The sequence below is a fragment of the Panthera onca genome, chromosome D2 (assembly GCF_046562875.1).
Source record: "Panthera onca isolate mPanOnc1 chromosome D2, mPanOnc1 haplotype 2, whole genome shotgun sequence".
NCBI classification, from domain to species: domain Eukaryota; kingdom Metazoa; phylum Chordata; class Mammalia; order Carnivora; family Felidae; genus Panthera; species Panthera onca.
The window spans coordinates 60,011,842-60,029,079 of NC_138349.1; the positions used below are offsets into that span (position 1 = coordinate 60,011,842).

A 17,238-nucleotide genomic window follows, 5' to 3' on the forward strand; every position below is an offset into this window, starting at 1 on the left:
TCCCCCACTTGTGCTCTGTCTCTCAAAAATGAATAAATGTTAAAAAATAATTTAAAAAAAAGATGTAGGAAAGGCTTACTGAAGGCCTACTTTATGCCAAACAAAAAATTTCAGGCATATCAACACATCTTTTTAGATTTTCAAACATAATTTACAAATATGACATTATTTGCAAATCGACAGGAGGTAAATAGAAGCTGAGGGAAGCTAAATATTTGCTTAGGGTTATGTATCCTATAAGTTAGGAAAACTAAATCAGTACTTCTTTTCACTCCAAAATCAGATAAGTCAACATGTTGTTTCTTTTCACCGCCTTGCATGATCTTAATGGAAGATGGTCTGGAATCTGGCTGTCTTTAATCAGCCTAAATTGAGTAGTGAAAGGAGCCCAAATTTTAGGAGTCATGGGACTGGGATTCTAATAGCTCTGCCAGTTACAACCCATACCATCTCAGGTTATTCACCTTACCTGTCAGACCTCTATATTCTTACTTATATAAGAATAAGAAGGCTCAGTTGTCTTTAGGAGTCCAGCTACTCTTAACATTTTACTGGCAGAGTAAGCCTTGGGAAACAGACATTTTAAGGCCGACACCAAATGAGAAGGGATCTTAGAAACAGTGCATTTTCCAGGGGCAAGTGCATTTTCCACTCTGACAGATGCAGCCTAGAATCTGCTGATGACAGAGATAGGCACAACATGTAAATATGGGCAGATGATCTGTGACAGGAATGTCCTGACAGTGATTATAAGTGATTATTCTAGAAGGCAGGGGAAACCTAGTGACAGAGTACCAAGGCACAAGTATGAAGTAGAGGCAAACTAGCAATACTTAGGATGGTCCCAGCGCAGGGACTAAAGATCAGAGGTAGAGAATCCCATTCTGGTGGAGCAACTATATAAGATAAAGGCATGGGGCCAAGATGCAGAAATCTTGTTTGCCAGTACTTGGGTCTAGCATCAGAGAGGAGCTAGCATACTCTTGACTTTGTACTGGCTTGCAAAGTTAACTGAACAAAGGCTTCTTAAGTTTTTCTGGAGCTAGGTGTAGGTAGTCCTCTAAGGTGTATTGTAAGTGCTCAATAGAGCAGAGTAGTTCTATCTGCAGAATAAAAATATTCTGTGAAGAACAGGCAAATAGGGGATCTTGCCTCTGCCATTATTTTCACCAAGGTTTTTCCCAAGATCAAGGCTGATATTTTTTATTTCTTTTGATCTGATTCTTTAGGGAGAGTCATTTTAAACATAGTTACTTGCTATAAACCTTTCTTTAATAGTCTTGCCGCTACAGGGAATAGACATTCCCTTTAGAAAGTCTTCTTAAAAATACAAATGTATTTATCTGTATGCTCATTGCCTGTTTTTAGCACAGATTACTTAGTCACAATAGCAGAAAGCAATTCAGGCCACTAAAGGTGTGGAAAATATGGGTGATAGGAGGGAAAAGTGGGGAAGACCTGGGGTACTCAGTGCTTCATGAGTATTGAAGTTTCCAAGGGCAGAACTGACATTATCAGAGGCGCTCTAAAAGGGCTTACTTGGAAGAGGATAAAGAAAAGAGAAGGTTTCTGATTAAAATTTTGTATAAGCTGATTATCAGGCTCTTAGTTTTAAATGTTGAATTTTAAAACTTTAGCGTATGATGCTATTACAGTGTTAATTTTAATTAAAAAACTATCAATCTTCACTCCTGTTTTGCCGGTTTTTACATAAGCCAAATGTCTCTTCAGTGGATCCTGCTGGAAGACTAACCTATTGTATGATTATGGTCTCAGTGCTATCAAGTTGTTTTTTGAGTTCTGGATTTCCCAAAGTGTTCTCAAGTCAAGTATCACAAAATGAAACTTGATAATGTATTTTATGTCTATCATGCTGCACTAGTGTGTTTAGTTATACTATGTTTATATACTATTTATATAAACTGCTATAAATGCCAGTATGTCTTCTGTTTTCCCAACTGGAACTACAGAATCTAGAAGAAACCCAAGTTCATTCGTGGCCCTTTTGTAAATTCCTTGTGGTATGTAGGAAATTCTGTGCAGAATTTAGATTGAAGTCAGGTGAGATGAGAGTTCAGGGAGCATATTAGGTCAGCCAGTAACACAAAGAAAAATTCAGGCAACATGAATTCTCAAATCCAGAAAACTTCCCTTGGCCTTTTCTCATTATTTGAACTTTCCTAGGGATTTCCCATTTCCTAGGGATTTGCCCACGTTAACCATGTTTCTGGAAACAAGTTAACTATTCGGTACATAAGAGACACGTAGAACACCCAGAAAAATGTCAATCGAAGTAGATTTGATACCATCATTACTTAGGTTGATGCGATAACTCCAGAAATTCTGTAATTTTGTTTTGGAATAATGTGCCCATTTGCAAAAGAGACATGCTAGTACAGGTTGAGGTTATGTTGTACATTCTATTTCCACTTTGAGTCAAGAGTCCATTGGCAGTGCTTATTCTTCTGATGTGTTGAGTGTGTGAGATACATGTACTTGTGATCTGCTCATATAGATAAAGAGTAGCAAGGAGAACTCTGACTGAAAAATATCTCCCTGCTCCATCCAACCTGTGAATTATACATTCATTTTCAGCTAGGTCACTACGCTGTTCTTTTAAAATGTTTAATGTACTCATTAAACATTGAATTGCAGTCATTGACATTTTAGTTTGAATTTCTTTAATCCAAACGTTGATTGCCAAGGCTATTTTTACTAAAGAGTAAGTGCGTTATTGAAAGAATAAATGTGGGGTGGGAGGGATATTTATAAATCAAAACGATCTTTATGGCAAGTCTAGGTAGTATACTTTGGCTAGCTTAAGAACAATGAAAATTTGGAGTTTGGAAGAAGAGATATTAGGAAGTGAAGTTTTATAAAGGACACTGAAGAGAATCTTTGCCCACCCCCCCATTTATAGTTTTTCCCTGATCCTTTGTGCCAGTGAGAATGATGTAGGTCCCTTCTCTGCTGTGCATGGAAGAGCTTCTATTTTATGATCGAAAGATGACATATGCTTTATTAAGAGAAAGAAGTGTTTGAATGAACTATAATTTTATATTTGAGGGAGAAAAAAAAGGTTACCATTCGTAAAACGAGAAATATGTACCAAATGGAGATTTGAAGAGTAATTTGAAAGTGTTGGAATGGAACTGCAAATAATGAATGAAAATATTTCTGAATAAGTTGAAGTTGTCAGAGTGGTCCTTTAGCTTCAAATACACGTGTGCCTCATATCAAAGCCACAGCTAATTAAAAAGTTAAAAGAGAAAAGGAACATTCAAATGTTAGGAGTGATCTAAAAAGCATTATTCAAAGAGTTTCTTTAATTATTCTTCTTATTATCAATGCTAAGTATTCTGCCTACAGCACGTGATATTGTACATAAGTAAGTCTGTCCATTTGATATGTGCATAGGCAGCTTTAAAAGTGAGTGGTGAAGTAATAAATGCCACTGAAAAACATTTTTTAGATATGGTCTGGGTAGAATTGAGAGTACGTAATAAAAATGATGAATTGACTTAAATCTTCCTTTCCTGTTTTCTTTCTTTTAAGCACAGTTGTTTAAATTCCCTATATGATTAGCATACAATGTGCTTTTAAGAGAGCATTCTACTGAAAGTACTTGGGTATTTTCCAACTATCATATAAATCTGTTAGCTGGTGTTTGATATTTTTGGAAAGTCAGATGATATGCATTTACTACTATCGCAGGGGCCCTCCAAAGAGTAAATTCATAGTTGTTTAATAAAACAGCAATTTAAGTTCAAGATAAATAAAATCTTCTGAAAGAAAATTTTGTACAGAAAGCTTCTAAACCTTAAGAAATTGAAACATACCAACACAATCTATTTTTGCTGTGAGAAAGATGTATGATTATTTCACCAAATAATCATAGAAAACTTATGTATATCATTATTCATTATGACATAATTATACTAGAGTAGCAGCATGAAGAGGCTTAGAGCAAAAGTTCTGTTTTTAAATTGAGGTATAATTGAAATAAAACATTATATAAGTTTCAGGTGTACAACATAATGATTTGATATTTGTATAGACTGTAAAATAATCACCACAATAAATGTAGTTTCACCCATTACGATATGAAGTTACGTAATATGAAATACAATATTGACTGAAGTCAACATGCTATAAGTTAATCGCAAGACTTATTTTATAACTGGAAGTTTGCACCTCTTGACCCCTTTCACACATTTCAGTTACTGCACAACCTCTCTCGCTTCTGGCAACACCAATCTGTTCTCGGAATCTATTCTGTTGTGTTTTGTTTTGTTTGTTTATTGTTTTCCTTTTTAGATTTCACATATGAGTGACAACACCTGGTGTTTTTCTGACTTATTGCACTTAGTATAATATCCTTAAGTCCATTCTTGTTATTGCAAATGGCAAGACGTCATTTTTTTTTCTTTTGGCTGAGTAGTATTTTAGTGTGTGTGTGTGTGTGTGTGTGTGTGCGTGTGCAAAAATATTTCTCACATCTTCTTTATATGTTCATCTACTGATGGATACTTAGGTTGTTTCCATATCTTGCCTATTATGAATAATGCTGTACTTGAATTGGGTGCATAATAATTTTCAAATTAATGTTTTCATTTTCTTTGAAAGAACACCCAGAAGTAGAATTGCTGGATCATATGGTAGTTCTATTTTTAGTGTTTTTGGCAGACATCCATTCTGTTTTCCATGGTGCTTGCACCAGTTTATATCCCCACCAACAGTGCGCAAGTGTTCCCTTTCCTCCACATATTGGTCAATACTTGTTATTTCTTGTCTTTTTGATAATAGCCATTCTGACAGGTGTGAGATAATTATCTCCATGTGGTTATGATTTGCATTTCCCAGATAATTAGTGATGTTGAGCACCTTTTCATATGCCTATTGTCCATCTGTATGTTTTCTTTGGAAAAATGTCCATTCAGATTGTCTTCCTATTTTTTAATGGGATTGTTCATTTGTTATTGAATTGTATGAATTCTTTACACACTTTGAATATTAACCCCTTATTGGATAGATGATATGCAAATATCTTCTATTCACTGTGTTGTCTTTTTATTTGTAAATGGCTTTCTTCACTGTGCAGAGGCTTTTTAGTTTGATATAATCTCATTTGTTTATCTTTGCTTTTGTTGCCATTACCTTTGGAGTCAGAAACAAAAAGTGTTGCCAACAGCTATGTCAAGGAGCTTAACACCTGTTTTATTCTCAGATTTTTGGTCCTCAATCCATTTTGAATTAGTTTTTTGTATGGTGAGATAGTGGTCCCGTTTCATTCTCTTGCTCTCCAGTTTTCTCACCACCATTTATTGAAGAGACTGCCTATTCTTGATTGTTTATTTTTGGCTCCTTTGTCATAAATTAATTGACCAGAGGGACACCTGGGTGGTGCACCCTCAGTCAGTTAAATGTTTGAATATTGATTTCAGCTCAGTTCATGATCTCTTGGTTCATGGGTTTGAACCCCACATTGGGCTCTATAGTACAGACAGCATGAGCCTGCTTGGGATTCTCTCTCTCTCTCTGTAATTCCATGACTTACACACACACTCTCAATATAAATAAACATTTAGAAACAATTAACCAGATATGCATGAGTTTCTTTTTTTCATATTTAATATTTATTTATTTAATATGAAATTTATTGTCAAATTGGTTTTCATACAACACCCAGTGCTCATCCCAAAAGGTGCCCTCCTCAATACCCATCACCCACCCTCCCCCGCTTCCACCCCACATCAACCCTCAGTTTGTTCTAGTTTTTAAGAGTCCCTTATGTTTTGGCTCCCTCCCACTCTAACCTTTTTTTTTCCTTCCCCTCCCCATGGTCTTCTGGTAAGTTTCTCAGGATCCATGAAAACATATGATATCTCTCTTTCTCTGTATGACTTATTTCACTTAGCATAACACTCTCCAGTTCCATCCACGTTGCTACAAAAGGCCATATTTCATTCTTTCTGATTGCCACGAGTTTATTTCTGAGTTCTCTATTCTGTTCTATTATCTGTCCGTATCTTTTGCCAATCCTATACTGTTTTGATTACTGTAGGTTTGTAATATAGCTTGCAATCAGGGGGAACAATGCCTCCAGTTTTGTTCTTTTGTAAGATTTGTTTTGGCTATTTGGGATCTTCTGAGGTTCTGTACAAATTTTAGGATTGTTTGTTCTACTTCCATGGAGAATATCATTGGTGTTTTGATAGGGACTGCGTTGAATCTGTAGATTGCTTTGTGTCATATGAAGATCTTAACAATATTAATTTTTCCATCCCATGAGCACAGGATGGATATCTTTCCATTTATTTGTGTCATCTTCAGTTTCTTTCATCATATCTCATAGTTTTCAGTGTACAGGTCTTTCACCTCCTTGGTTAAGGCTATTCCGAGTTACTTTATTATTTTTTGATGCAATAAATTACAATGGGATTTTTAAATTCCTCTTTCTGGTAGTTTGTTGTTAATATATAAAAATGCAACATATTTTTGCATATTGATTTTTATCTTGCAATATTATTCATTTGTTAATTCTGACAGTTTTTTGGTTCAATTTTTAGGGATTTCTTTTTTTTTAAGTTTGTTTATTTTGAGAGAGTGCTCAACAGTGGGAGAGGGGCAGAGGGAGAGGGAGAGAGAGAGGATCCCAAGCAGTCTTCACACTGTCGGTGCAGAGTCTGCCTGGGGCTCAAACTCACAAACTATGAAATCATGACCTGAGTCGAAGTCAAGAGTCAGACGCTTAACCAACTGAGCTACCCAGGCACCTCTTTTTAGGAATTTCTATATACAAAATCATGTTCACAAATAGTGACAGCTTTACTTCCCCATTTCCTACTTAGGTTTCTTTTATTTATTTTCTTGCCTAGTTGCTCCAGTGAGGACTCCCAATACTATGTTGAATGAAAATGTCAAGAATGGGTATCCTTGTCTTGTTCCTGATCATAGAGGAAAAGCTTTTGGCTTTTCATCATTGAGTATGATGTTAGCTATGGGCTTGTCATGTATAGCCTTTATTATGTTGTTTCATTTTCTTTAAACTTTCATTGCTGAGAGTTTTTATCATAAATGGATGCTGAATTTTCTCAAATCCTTTTTTGCATCTTTTGAGATGATCATATGATTTTTATCATTCTTTTTGTTAATGTGTTATACATATATATAACATAAATAGTGGACAGAAAGAAAAGCCTTTGATGGAAATAAAAGCCCGACAGTATTTTGTGTTCCATTCCCATTCTTGGTGGTGATGAAGTAGAGTGTCTAAAAGTGAAAAAAAAGTAAAAAAGTAAAGGGTCTCAATCACTACCTTTCCATCACACCAATGGATTATGACTTCTGTCTATTCTAAATGGCACTCCTCAGAAAGGAAGACAGTCCTCTTTTGGGAGTCAAGAGGATGCATGTAGTTGGAAAACATTCCTTAAAATGATTCCCATATGTTCTCAACCTCTTTCCTATTCAGATCATCTGCAATTAATAGTATTTTCTTCCTGTTCATCATGGAGGGATGATATTGCTGATGGCAGAGAAATCTATTTTTTTTCTTTTGCCTTCACAAACAATAATGTTGGATAAATATCTCATTCCACTGTGCAGAAAAAAAAAACTAAAGGGTTAAAATATCTAATTAAGCAGACAAGTCAGTCTGACAAGACTTTTAGATACTTCTAATATGTGACCAACACAGCCATGGTGGTTAGTATGGCTTGCAGCAAGAGGTATAAAAATCCATTCACTGATAATCTGATCAAGAGAGTAGAATTGGAGCAAATTAGAAAGACAAGAGGTTTAATCTGAAGTCTGTTTTAAGAGACATCTTGCTATGAAAGCACAACCGTGTACAGAAACACAGGGCATATGAGTCCAGGACATTACAATGTACTGCTCAAATGTGAAGTGTAGTAAAATAATAGCAAATGCAGATAATAGTGCTATACAGAAAAAGGTAGTGGCTCCAGAGAAAATGTTGCAGAGTATTTATGTGGTTTGGGGCTGGGAAAATGTATAGTCATTACTGTGTCACTCTATACATAGACAAAAGAACTTTAGAAATAAACTGTTGTAAAAAGCAATAGTGAGTGTCAATATAACTAGTTCAGAGACATTCCTCACAGCTGGAGACACATCATCACCTCCTATAGGAGAGGAAAAGAAAAGTAGTAAACACTTGAAATTAGACAAACTATTTAAAATTAATTAAAAATCATTTAGAGCGTATCCCCTTAGATGTTTCCTCTTAAATAATTTCTTTTTTGAAATAACGCTATAATTTATTGAGCTTATATTATGTACCAAACATCAAGTGAATCGTTTAATGCAAATAACCTAATATAACACCACAACCCTAGGTTTTCATGTTGAATACTCTATTAGAGTTTGATAGGTCTAAGTGAGAGCTATGTGGCAGAGTGAAATCAACATTATTTCACCTCAAAATGTTTTTCATTCCCATGAATTCATTGAAATTTGTATAAACAGCCTCATTGTCTGTTATAATAATATTAAACCCAGATTGGTCATATCATTGAAACAGGGTCCTGTAGGCAGTTGCTTAATGCTTCTGTGTGTCATTAGATGATGAAAAGGCAGGAGATGTTTATATCATCATACTTGCTTCCTCTTTTCACTATCCATTCCCCTTTTTGAGATATTTTAGCTATTGTTTGGGATATTAAGTGTCTTCTCTAACTACTTTATGTAAATGTATTCTTAATATTTGACAATAGGCTGTTAATTTTATGTTATTTAATTTAGTATCTTTTAATTTAAATCTTTTTCTCTCAAAACAGCCAAGACTTTTACAAATATTATTACTGTTTACCTTAAAATTAACACAGCATCCAGCACGTAATAGAAACCGAACACATAATGGTCTGAGGATGCAAATGAAAAAGATTATACAGTACCGATCTTATAAGTAATATTTCAGGTCTCTGTCAATTGTTGATACATTAACAGTGACTGATCTTAGTATACTTTGTAAATAGTTAATGTAAGAATAAATAAAATGTAAGAAAAAAGGCAAATGTACAGTGTTTTTTTCAATTTAACAACTTTTATTGAGTGCTTATTATATTCTTGACACTGTCCTTTGTCTGAAGATTCAATAAATGAGAAATACTTTTCCCTCAAGGAGCTTATAGTCTAGTAGGGAAATAAACAGGTAAAGAGAGATATGAAAAGTCAGAGCATTGATAAACTTTATGCATCTAACCAATAGTTTTGATTATCCAAAAGGCAAAAAATTAAATTTGATATAGTCTCTTTAATATTATACATTTGTTGGATTGGTGATTATCTTTTTATGTTACCTGAATTATCAGTAACATTAAATACATAGAATGAAATAATAAATGCCATTATATTTACCAGATGAATTTCATCTGAGCTACTTCTCACTTGTGTGAGATGAAATCAATTACTCTTTTATTTAGAAGTGTTTTAAATTACCTCTTTAGATATACTTACAAACTGAGTAAACTAATACTTTGTATATGGATAATTGCCTCTTTTATGTGTTTTATTCTCACGACTTGAATCAATAAACAAGTAGCTTATGATAAGGAAAAAAGCTTTTTGACATTGGTCTGGGCAATAATTTTTGGATATGACCTCCAAATCACAGGCAGTAAAAGCAAAAATAGACATGGGATTTCATTAAACTAAAAATCTTCACAGCAAAGGAAACAATCGACAGAGTGAAAAGACAACATATGGAATGGTAAAAATATTTGAAAACCTACATTTGATAAAAGAGAGGATTAACATTCGAAATATTTAAAGAATACAAACAACTGAACAGCAAAAACAAAAACAAAAACAAAAAAACAAAAAATAAAACCCAGATTTTTTAAATGGCAAAGGACCTGAGTAGACATTTTTAAAAAGAAGACATACAAATGGCCAACATGTCTATGAAAAGGTAGTCAACATCACTAATCATCAGGGAAATGCAAATCAAAACCACAGTGAAATATTACCTCACATCTGTTAGAATGACTGTCATCAAAAAGACAAAAGATAACTAGTGTGGGCAAGGATGTGGAGAAAAATGGAATCCTAGTACACTGTTGACCAGAATATAAATTGGTACAACCATTATAGAAAACAGTGTGGGGATTCCTTAAAAAATTAGAAATAGAACTGCCACATGATCCAACAGTCTCACTTCTGGATATATTTCCAAAGGAGATGAAATCAAGATTTTTAAGAGATAACTGCACTCCCTTGTTCATTGCAGTATTATTCACTCACAATAGCCAAGATATGGAAACAACACAACTTGTCAATAGATGAATGGATAAAGAAAATGTGATATACATATATAATAAACATATATAATAATAATAATATACATTATATATATAGATATAGATACATAATTATTATTTAGCCATGAGAAAGAAGGAAATCCTGCCATTTGTAACAACATGGATGAATCTGGAGGATATAATACAAAGTGAAATAAGCCAGAAAGGGAACAACAAATGCTGCATAGTATCACTTATATGTGGAATCTAAAAAAACAAAAACAAAAACAAAAACAAAAAAAGGTTGAACTAAGAAGCAAAGAGGAGAACAACAGTGGTTACCAAGGGTTGGTGCGATGGGTATGGGGAGATGTTGTCAAAGGGTACAAAGTTGCAGTTATGTTGAATAAATAAATCTAGACATCTAATTTGCAAGCATGTACTGAATTGTACTCCACTGAACATTGGAAAGATGCTAAGGGAGTAGATTTGGGGTGGTCTCATCACACACAAATAAGGGCAACTACGTGAGTAGATGATATGTTCCTTAGCTTGAGTGTAGTAATCATTTCACTGCAAATACACATATCAAATTGTCATGTCGTATACCTTAAATGTATGCAAGTTTTATTAAAAACATAAATTTAAAAAGATAATATTAAGAACAAGTTTTGCTGGCAATAAAAAAATAGGTAAGTGAAAATAGGTAGGTTGAGCTATTCTATTTACCACTAGAAAAAAGAAAGGAAAAATAATTTAGGAATGGGACAGACTTGCAAAAGTAGAATAAAAATACAAACAATAAAGATATTTGCTGCTTACTAGATGCCAGATATTGTGCTTTTTATTTATATTTTTATATAATCCTTACTACAGTCTCAGAGACTGTTAATATTATTACTCCATTTTATCAATGATGAAATTAAGGTTTAGGGATATTTACCTTTTCCAAGTTTACAGAACTAGTAAGTAACAGAGCCAAAATTATAATCTAGGACTCTGACAATCAGGCTGCATAAATTTTCTGTGCTTTCATGCCTCTCTGTGTCCTCTTGCTGCTTGATTGCTGATGTAGCTTTGGTCTCTTCAGAATAAGGGTAGTCCCTGATCTGATGTAGAACACTCCCGAAAGTTCTCAGACAGTTGGTGGCAGTTTTGTTTCCATGTCTGGCACACCCAATTTCCATATGGCACTGCCAATTACTTTAGTGAGAAATGTTCATCCTCAGGGAAGTCAACAATGTGCTGAGTTTATACAAAGATATTAGAAGAGGAAATAAGCATGGCAAATCAGCAATAAAATAAAAAATATCAAAAGATTTGGATCAGTGAAATGAGTCAACTCAAAAGGCAGAGAGAATGAGATTTATTTATTTTTTTAAGTTTATTTATTTTGAGAGGGGGGGGGGGAGGAGCAGAGAGAGAGAGAGAGAGAGAGAGAGAGAGAGAGAGAGAGAATCCCAAACAGGCTCCGTGCTCAGCATGGAGCCCAATGTGGGCCTCAATCTCATGAACTGTGAAACCTGAGCCGAAATCAAGCTTTGGTTGCTTAACCAACTGAACCACCCAGATGCCCTGAGAATGAGATTCCTTAATGAAAGTAGTCTTTATTAAATTTGGGAAAATAGGGATAAAACTTCCAGAGATTTTTAGATTTTGTACCCAGATTCCTGTAGAGTCAATGGCATGTAGTTACAAGAGTGAACATGGGACAGAGTTGGAAGTAGACTTCACAATGCACACACACACACACACACACACACACACACACACACACACACGTTCCCCCGCCCCCCCCCCCCCCCACAGGCACAACCTGCAAGATTGAGGCACTGAGGCAAAAAAAGTTTGGTAAGCGGAGTATGTAAGTTACATGAAGAAGAAGTAATAAAGATCGCTAACAGATTTTATTTTTTCTTTTTCTTTGAGTTCCCAGAAAACAAACACAGACAAATCTGTAGGATAGTAATAATAATTCTGTTGAAACTTGTTTATTTGTATTATCCTTTTCTATTTCTCATATTTTCCTTGTGAAGATATTTTACCCTTATTATTAAACCTAATAAGCTTTAAACCTAATAAGCTATATATATATATATATATGGTTTTATTTAAATTTTATTTATTTTTGAGAGACAGAGACATAGCATGAATGAGGGAGGAGCAGAGAGACAGGGAGACACAGAATACAAAGCAGGCTCCAGGCTCTGAGCTGTCAGCACAGAGCCCAATGTGGGGCTCAAATTCATGAACTGCAAGATCATGACCTGAGCAGTAGTTGGATGATAACTGACCGAGCCACACAGATGCCCCAGGATCTCAATTGTTTTTAGAGCTGTTGTAAATTATTGTCATATTTGGGCATTCATTAAAGTTTGCTGTTTTAATAAAGAGATAATTTTGACATAAACAATTTATAAATTTTTTTAATGTTTTATTTTTGAGAGAGAGATAGAAACACAGAGTGTGAGCAGGGGAGGGGCAGAGAGAAAGGGAGACACAGGATGGGAAGCAGGATCCCTGCAGCCAGACACTTAACTGACTGAGCCACCCAGGCATCCCTTGACAAACAATTTATAAATAAATGGTATAAACCTAGGTTGGCTGAGGCAGAGAAGTGACATTATCAATATCAGGAAAAATGTGGTCTTTCTTAGTAATGAGCAGCAAATTATATAAATAAGATCTTATGAAAATTAACTCTTGCAGGACTAAAAGTATCAATCATTAAGTCAATTATGAATAAAGCAGCATCACTAAAGCACAGAGTAAATTCAACATATATAACTTAATTCATTGAAAGTGTGATAATATTAGGGCTCATACAATACTTTTCTTCAGATGATGGCATAGGTCTGTGGTATACAGACCTATAATGAACAAAGAAATTCTACATTTTGTCATGATATTCCTGGATAACAGATGACATTTTGAGAATTTTATGTCTAAGTTTTGATGTGAAGATTACATATTAGAAAAATTGTCCAGTTCTTATTTAATTCCTTAATGTCATTTTATAATATTATGTGACAACCCCACTTTTTCACACATGTACCCCATGCCAAAATTATATTGGAATGTAAGGTGCTGTATGTTTGGAAGGTGCTTACTCTTGATTGTCAAATTAAGCTTTGTGTTTATCATTTGAGTTATAATATTTTTTTTTAATTTTTTTAACGTTTATTTATTTTTGAGACAGAGAGACAGAGCATGAATGGGGGAGGGTCAGAGAGAGAGAGGAAGACACAGAATCTGAAACAGGCTCCAGGCTCTGAGCTGTCAGCACAGAGCCCTACGCGGGGCTTGAACTCACGAACCGCGAGATCATGACCTGAGCCGAAGTCGGACGCTTAACCGACTGAGCCACCCAGGCACCCCTTGAGTTATAATATTTTATACCTCCTGTGGTTTTTTGCATTAAAATAATATCATTATAAATGATCAATTTCTTTTTTCAAAATGTTGAAAACTCACAAAAGCAGATGATACAAAAGTCAACCAGATGCAAGGAAGAAAAATAAGTCAGAACCTGTGGATACATAGCACTGAGAAAATATTCACGGCCAGTTTTAACTCAGGTGTTTTATTGGTGTGTGTAATGCTGTAAGAAGATAAACCTTATGCTAACTTTCCAAAATTATATGAAGAGACCAAAAGTAATTATAGTCCCTCAAATTATTATTTTATGGCTAACCTGAAGCAACAAGGAAAACCACTAACCCTAAAAATAGACAATGAAATAAAGATCACGGATATGAGTGAAAATGACTATTTGCAGCTCAACAAACATGATTGGAAAAGGAAATAAAATGGAAAAGGCAACAAAATGAAAATTAAAGGAAAACAAAATCAGACCAGATGTTGTGAATCTGTTTTTCATGCAGAGATGCTTAAATGCAAGGAATGGCCTTCCAGGCAAGGTTACTGAGATAATAACACTGAATTTGTTCAAGATGGTTTGATTAGATGGTCTGACAATGGAGGTTTGGAACTAGAAGGAGAATAACTCTGTAGGCCAAACAGGGTCTTTGCATTTGGGGGGAAAAATATATATCTATATAATACCTTATATATAAAATAAAATATAAATATATATAAAAATATATATATTTTATACCTTTAAGATCTTGAACAAATATTATATTTCTCTCCTTTTTATTTAGCCTTAGTATAAAAAGTACACCATGTTTTGTTTCACATTTTTATGAATCTTTTTAACAGCCTACCTCTTATTACTATCAGCAGTTTTTGCTGTCATGTTACCTTTCTTCCTGATTTTATTATCAACGGCCTCATTGTAGTACCTCCACAGCTTCCCCTACTGTGATCCTTATTATATGGATGTTCTATGTGCTATCGTCTTTCATTATGTTTGAATCTTGGCAAACGTTTAACTACAATACCTTGTAGATAGATTGCATTGGTCCCATGCAATCATTGTAATTGCTGAACATATGATTGCTATTTGTGCCAATTTTCACCTTGGAAGTTTCTGTATGCGATAAAAAAAAAGTGTTCTTGAGCAAAGAATTAAGAAAATAAAAGAACTAATTTTGTAAAAAAATTTAAATAGGAAGTTTTAAAATTTTCATGCCTCTTTTTTCCTAAATTGAATCTAGGATGAATTGAGATGTCCATACAAAAAGGACATGAACTATATTTTGTAAGTCATGAAAGATGCAACTAAAAACAAAATGTGCAAAGAAAACAAAAGGTGTAAACAATAAATAAGCCACCTAATAAAATAATACTTATAAGTTGATTATGTGACATAAGAAATTTTGAAAAGTCCTTCATTTATTATGCAGTTATCACTCCAGTAATGACTCCCACAATTTGTCAATTACTTGTCTACAAACTCTCATAATTGGAGACATTAGAGAATGCTGAATGTACACTTGTCTTTTTGATAGGAAAATTATTCTACCCCTACTTTCACAATTACCAAGAAACTTGTAAATACAGTGTGAACTTTGGAAAAATATTTCCACAAGAACTCAGGCATACTCACTATGATCAATCCGATCTCAACAGAACAATCCATGGTATATAATGCAATGATTTACAGACATAGAAAGAGGAAGTGCATTGTAGGAAAAGGGAATAGTCTAGTCATTCTTACATGTACATTATGACACTCATCCTATATTCCTTATAGTTATTTGTTTACTTGCTTATTTCTGTCATTACAATGTGCATTCTTATAAAGCAAAGAAAATTACTTATTTATCTTGTCACCTCTACCTTGGCAAAATACTGGTAGAACTCTATAAATACTCAACTAAGCCACCCAGACGCCCCAATAAATATATATTTTTTATTTTTTTTAATTTTTTTTTCAGTATATGAAATTTATTGTCAAATTGGTTTCCATACAACACCCAGTGCTCATCCCAAAAGGTGCCCTCCTCAATACCCATCACCCACCATCCCCTCCCTCCCACCCCCAATCAATCCTCAGTTTGTTCTCAGTTTTTAACAGTCTCTTATGCTTTGGCTCTCTCCCACTCTAACCTCTTTTTTTTTTCCTTCCCCTCCCCCATGGGTTTCTGTTAAGTTTCTCAGGATCCACATAAGAGTGAAACCATATGGTATCTGTCTTTCTCTGTATGGCTTATTTCACTTAGCATCACACTCTCCAGTTCCATCCACGTTGCTACAAAAGGCCATATTTCATTCTTTCTCATTGCCACGTAGTATTCCATTGTGTATATAAACCACAATTTCTTTATCCATTCATCAGTTGATGGACATTTAGGCTCTTTCCATAATTTGGCTATTGTTGAGAGTGCTGCTATAAACATTGGGGTACAAGTGCCCCTATGCATCAGTACTCCTGTATCCCTTGGGTAAATTCCTAGCAGTGCTATTGCTGGGTCATAGGGTAGGTCTGTTTTTCATTTTCTGAGGAACCTCCACACTGCTTTCCAGAGCAGCTGCACCAATTTGCATTCCCACCAACAGTGCAAGAGGGTTCCCGTGTCTCCACATCCTCTCCAGCATCTATAGTCTCCTGATTTGTTCATTTTGGCCACTCTGACTGGCGTGAGGTGATATCTGAGTGTGGTTTTGATTTGTATTTCCCTGATGAGGAGTGACGTTGAGCATCTTTTCATGTGCCTGTTGGCCATCCGGATGTCTTCTTTAGAGAAGTGTCTATTCATGTTTTCTGCCCATTTCTTCACTGGGTTATTTGTTTTTCGGGTGTGGAGTTTGGTGAGCTCTTTATAGATTTTGGATACTAGCCCTTTGTCCAATATGTCATTTGCAAATATCTTTTCCCATTCCGTTGGTTGCCTTTTAGTTTTGTTGGTTGTTTCCTTTGCTGTGCAGAAGCTTTTTATCTTCATAAGGTCCCAGTAATTCACTTTTGTTTTTAATTCCCTTGCCTTTGGGGATGTGCCGAGTAAGAGATTGCTATGGCTGAGGTCAGAGAGGTCTTTTCCTGCTTTCTCCTCTAAGGATTTGATGGTTTCCTGTCTCACATTCAGGTCCTTTATCCATTTTGAGTTTATTTTTTGTGAATGGTGTGAGAAAGTGGTCTAGTTGCAACCTTCTGCATGTTGCTGTCCAGTTCTCCCAGCACCATTTGTTAAAGAGACTGTCTTTTTTCCAGTGGATGTTCTTTCCTGCTTTGTCAAAGATGAGTTGGCCATACGTTTGTGGGTCTAGTTCTGGGGTTTCTATTCTATTCCATTGGTCTATGTGTCTGTTTTTGTGCCAATTCCATGCTGTCTTGATGATGACAGCTTTGTAGTAGAGGCTAAAGTCTGGGATTGGGATGCCTCCTGCTTTGGTCTTCTTCAAAATTACTTTGGCTATTCGGGGCCTTTTGTGGTTCCATATGAATTTTAGGATTGCTTGTTCTAGTTTCGAGAAGAATGCTGGTGCAATTTTGATTGGGATTGCATTGAATGTGTAGATAGCTTTGGGTAGTATTGACATTTTGACAATATTTATTCTTCCAATCCATGAG

General features: G+C 35.0%; 1 protein-coding gene and 1 long non-coding RNA gene across 4 annotated transcripts in view; one reads left to right on the plus strand and one right to left on the minus strand.

Moving 5' to 3' along the window:
* The window catches only part of CTNNA3 (catenin alpha 3), a 1,784,170-nt gene that overhangs the window by 1,284,834 nt on the left and 482,098 nt on the right, over positions 1-17,238 (plus strand). The gene's annotated exons all lie outside the window — the stretch shown is intronic.
* Positions 7,873-11,326, minus strand: LOC132685383 (uncharacterized). The gene is made up of 3 exons (XR_009613067.2): positions 11,206-11,326; positions 8,834-8,885; positions 7,873-8,147 (listed from the first exon to the last, which is right to left on the minus strand). It is a non-coding gene; the product is annotated as an uncharacterized LOC132685383 (long non-coding RNA).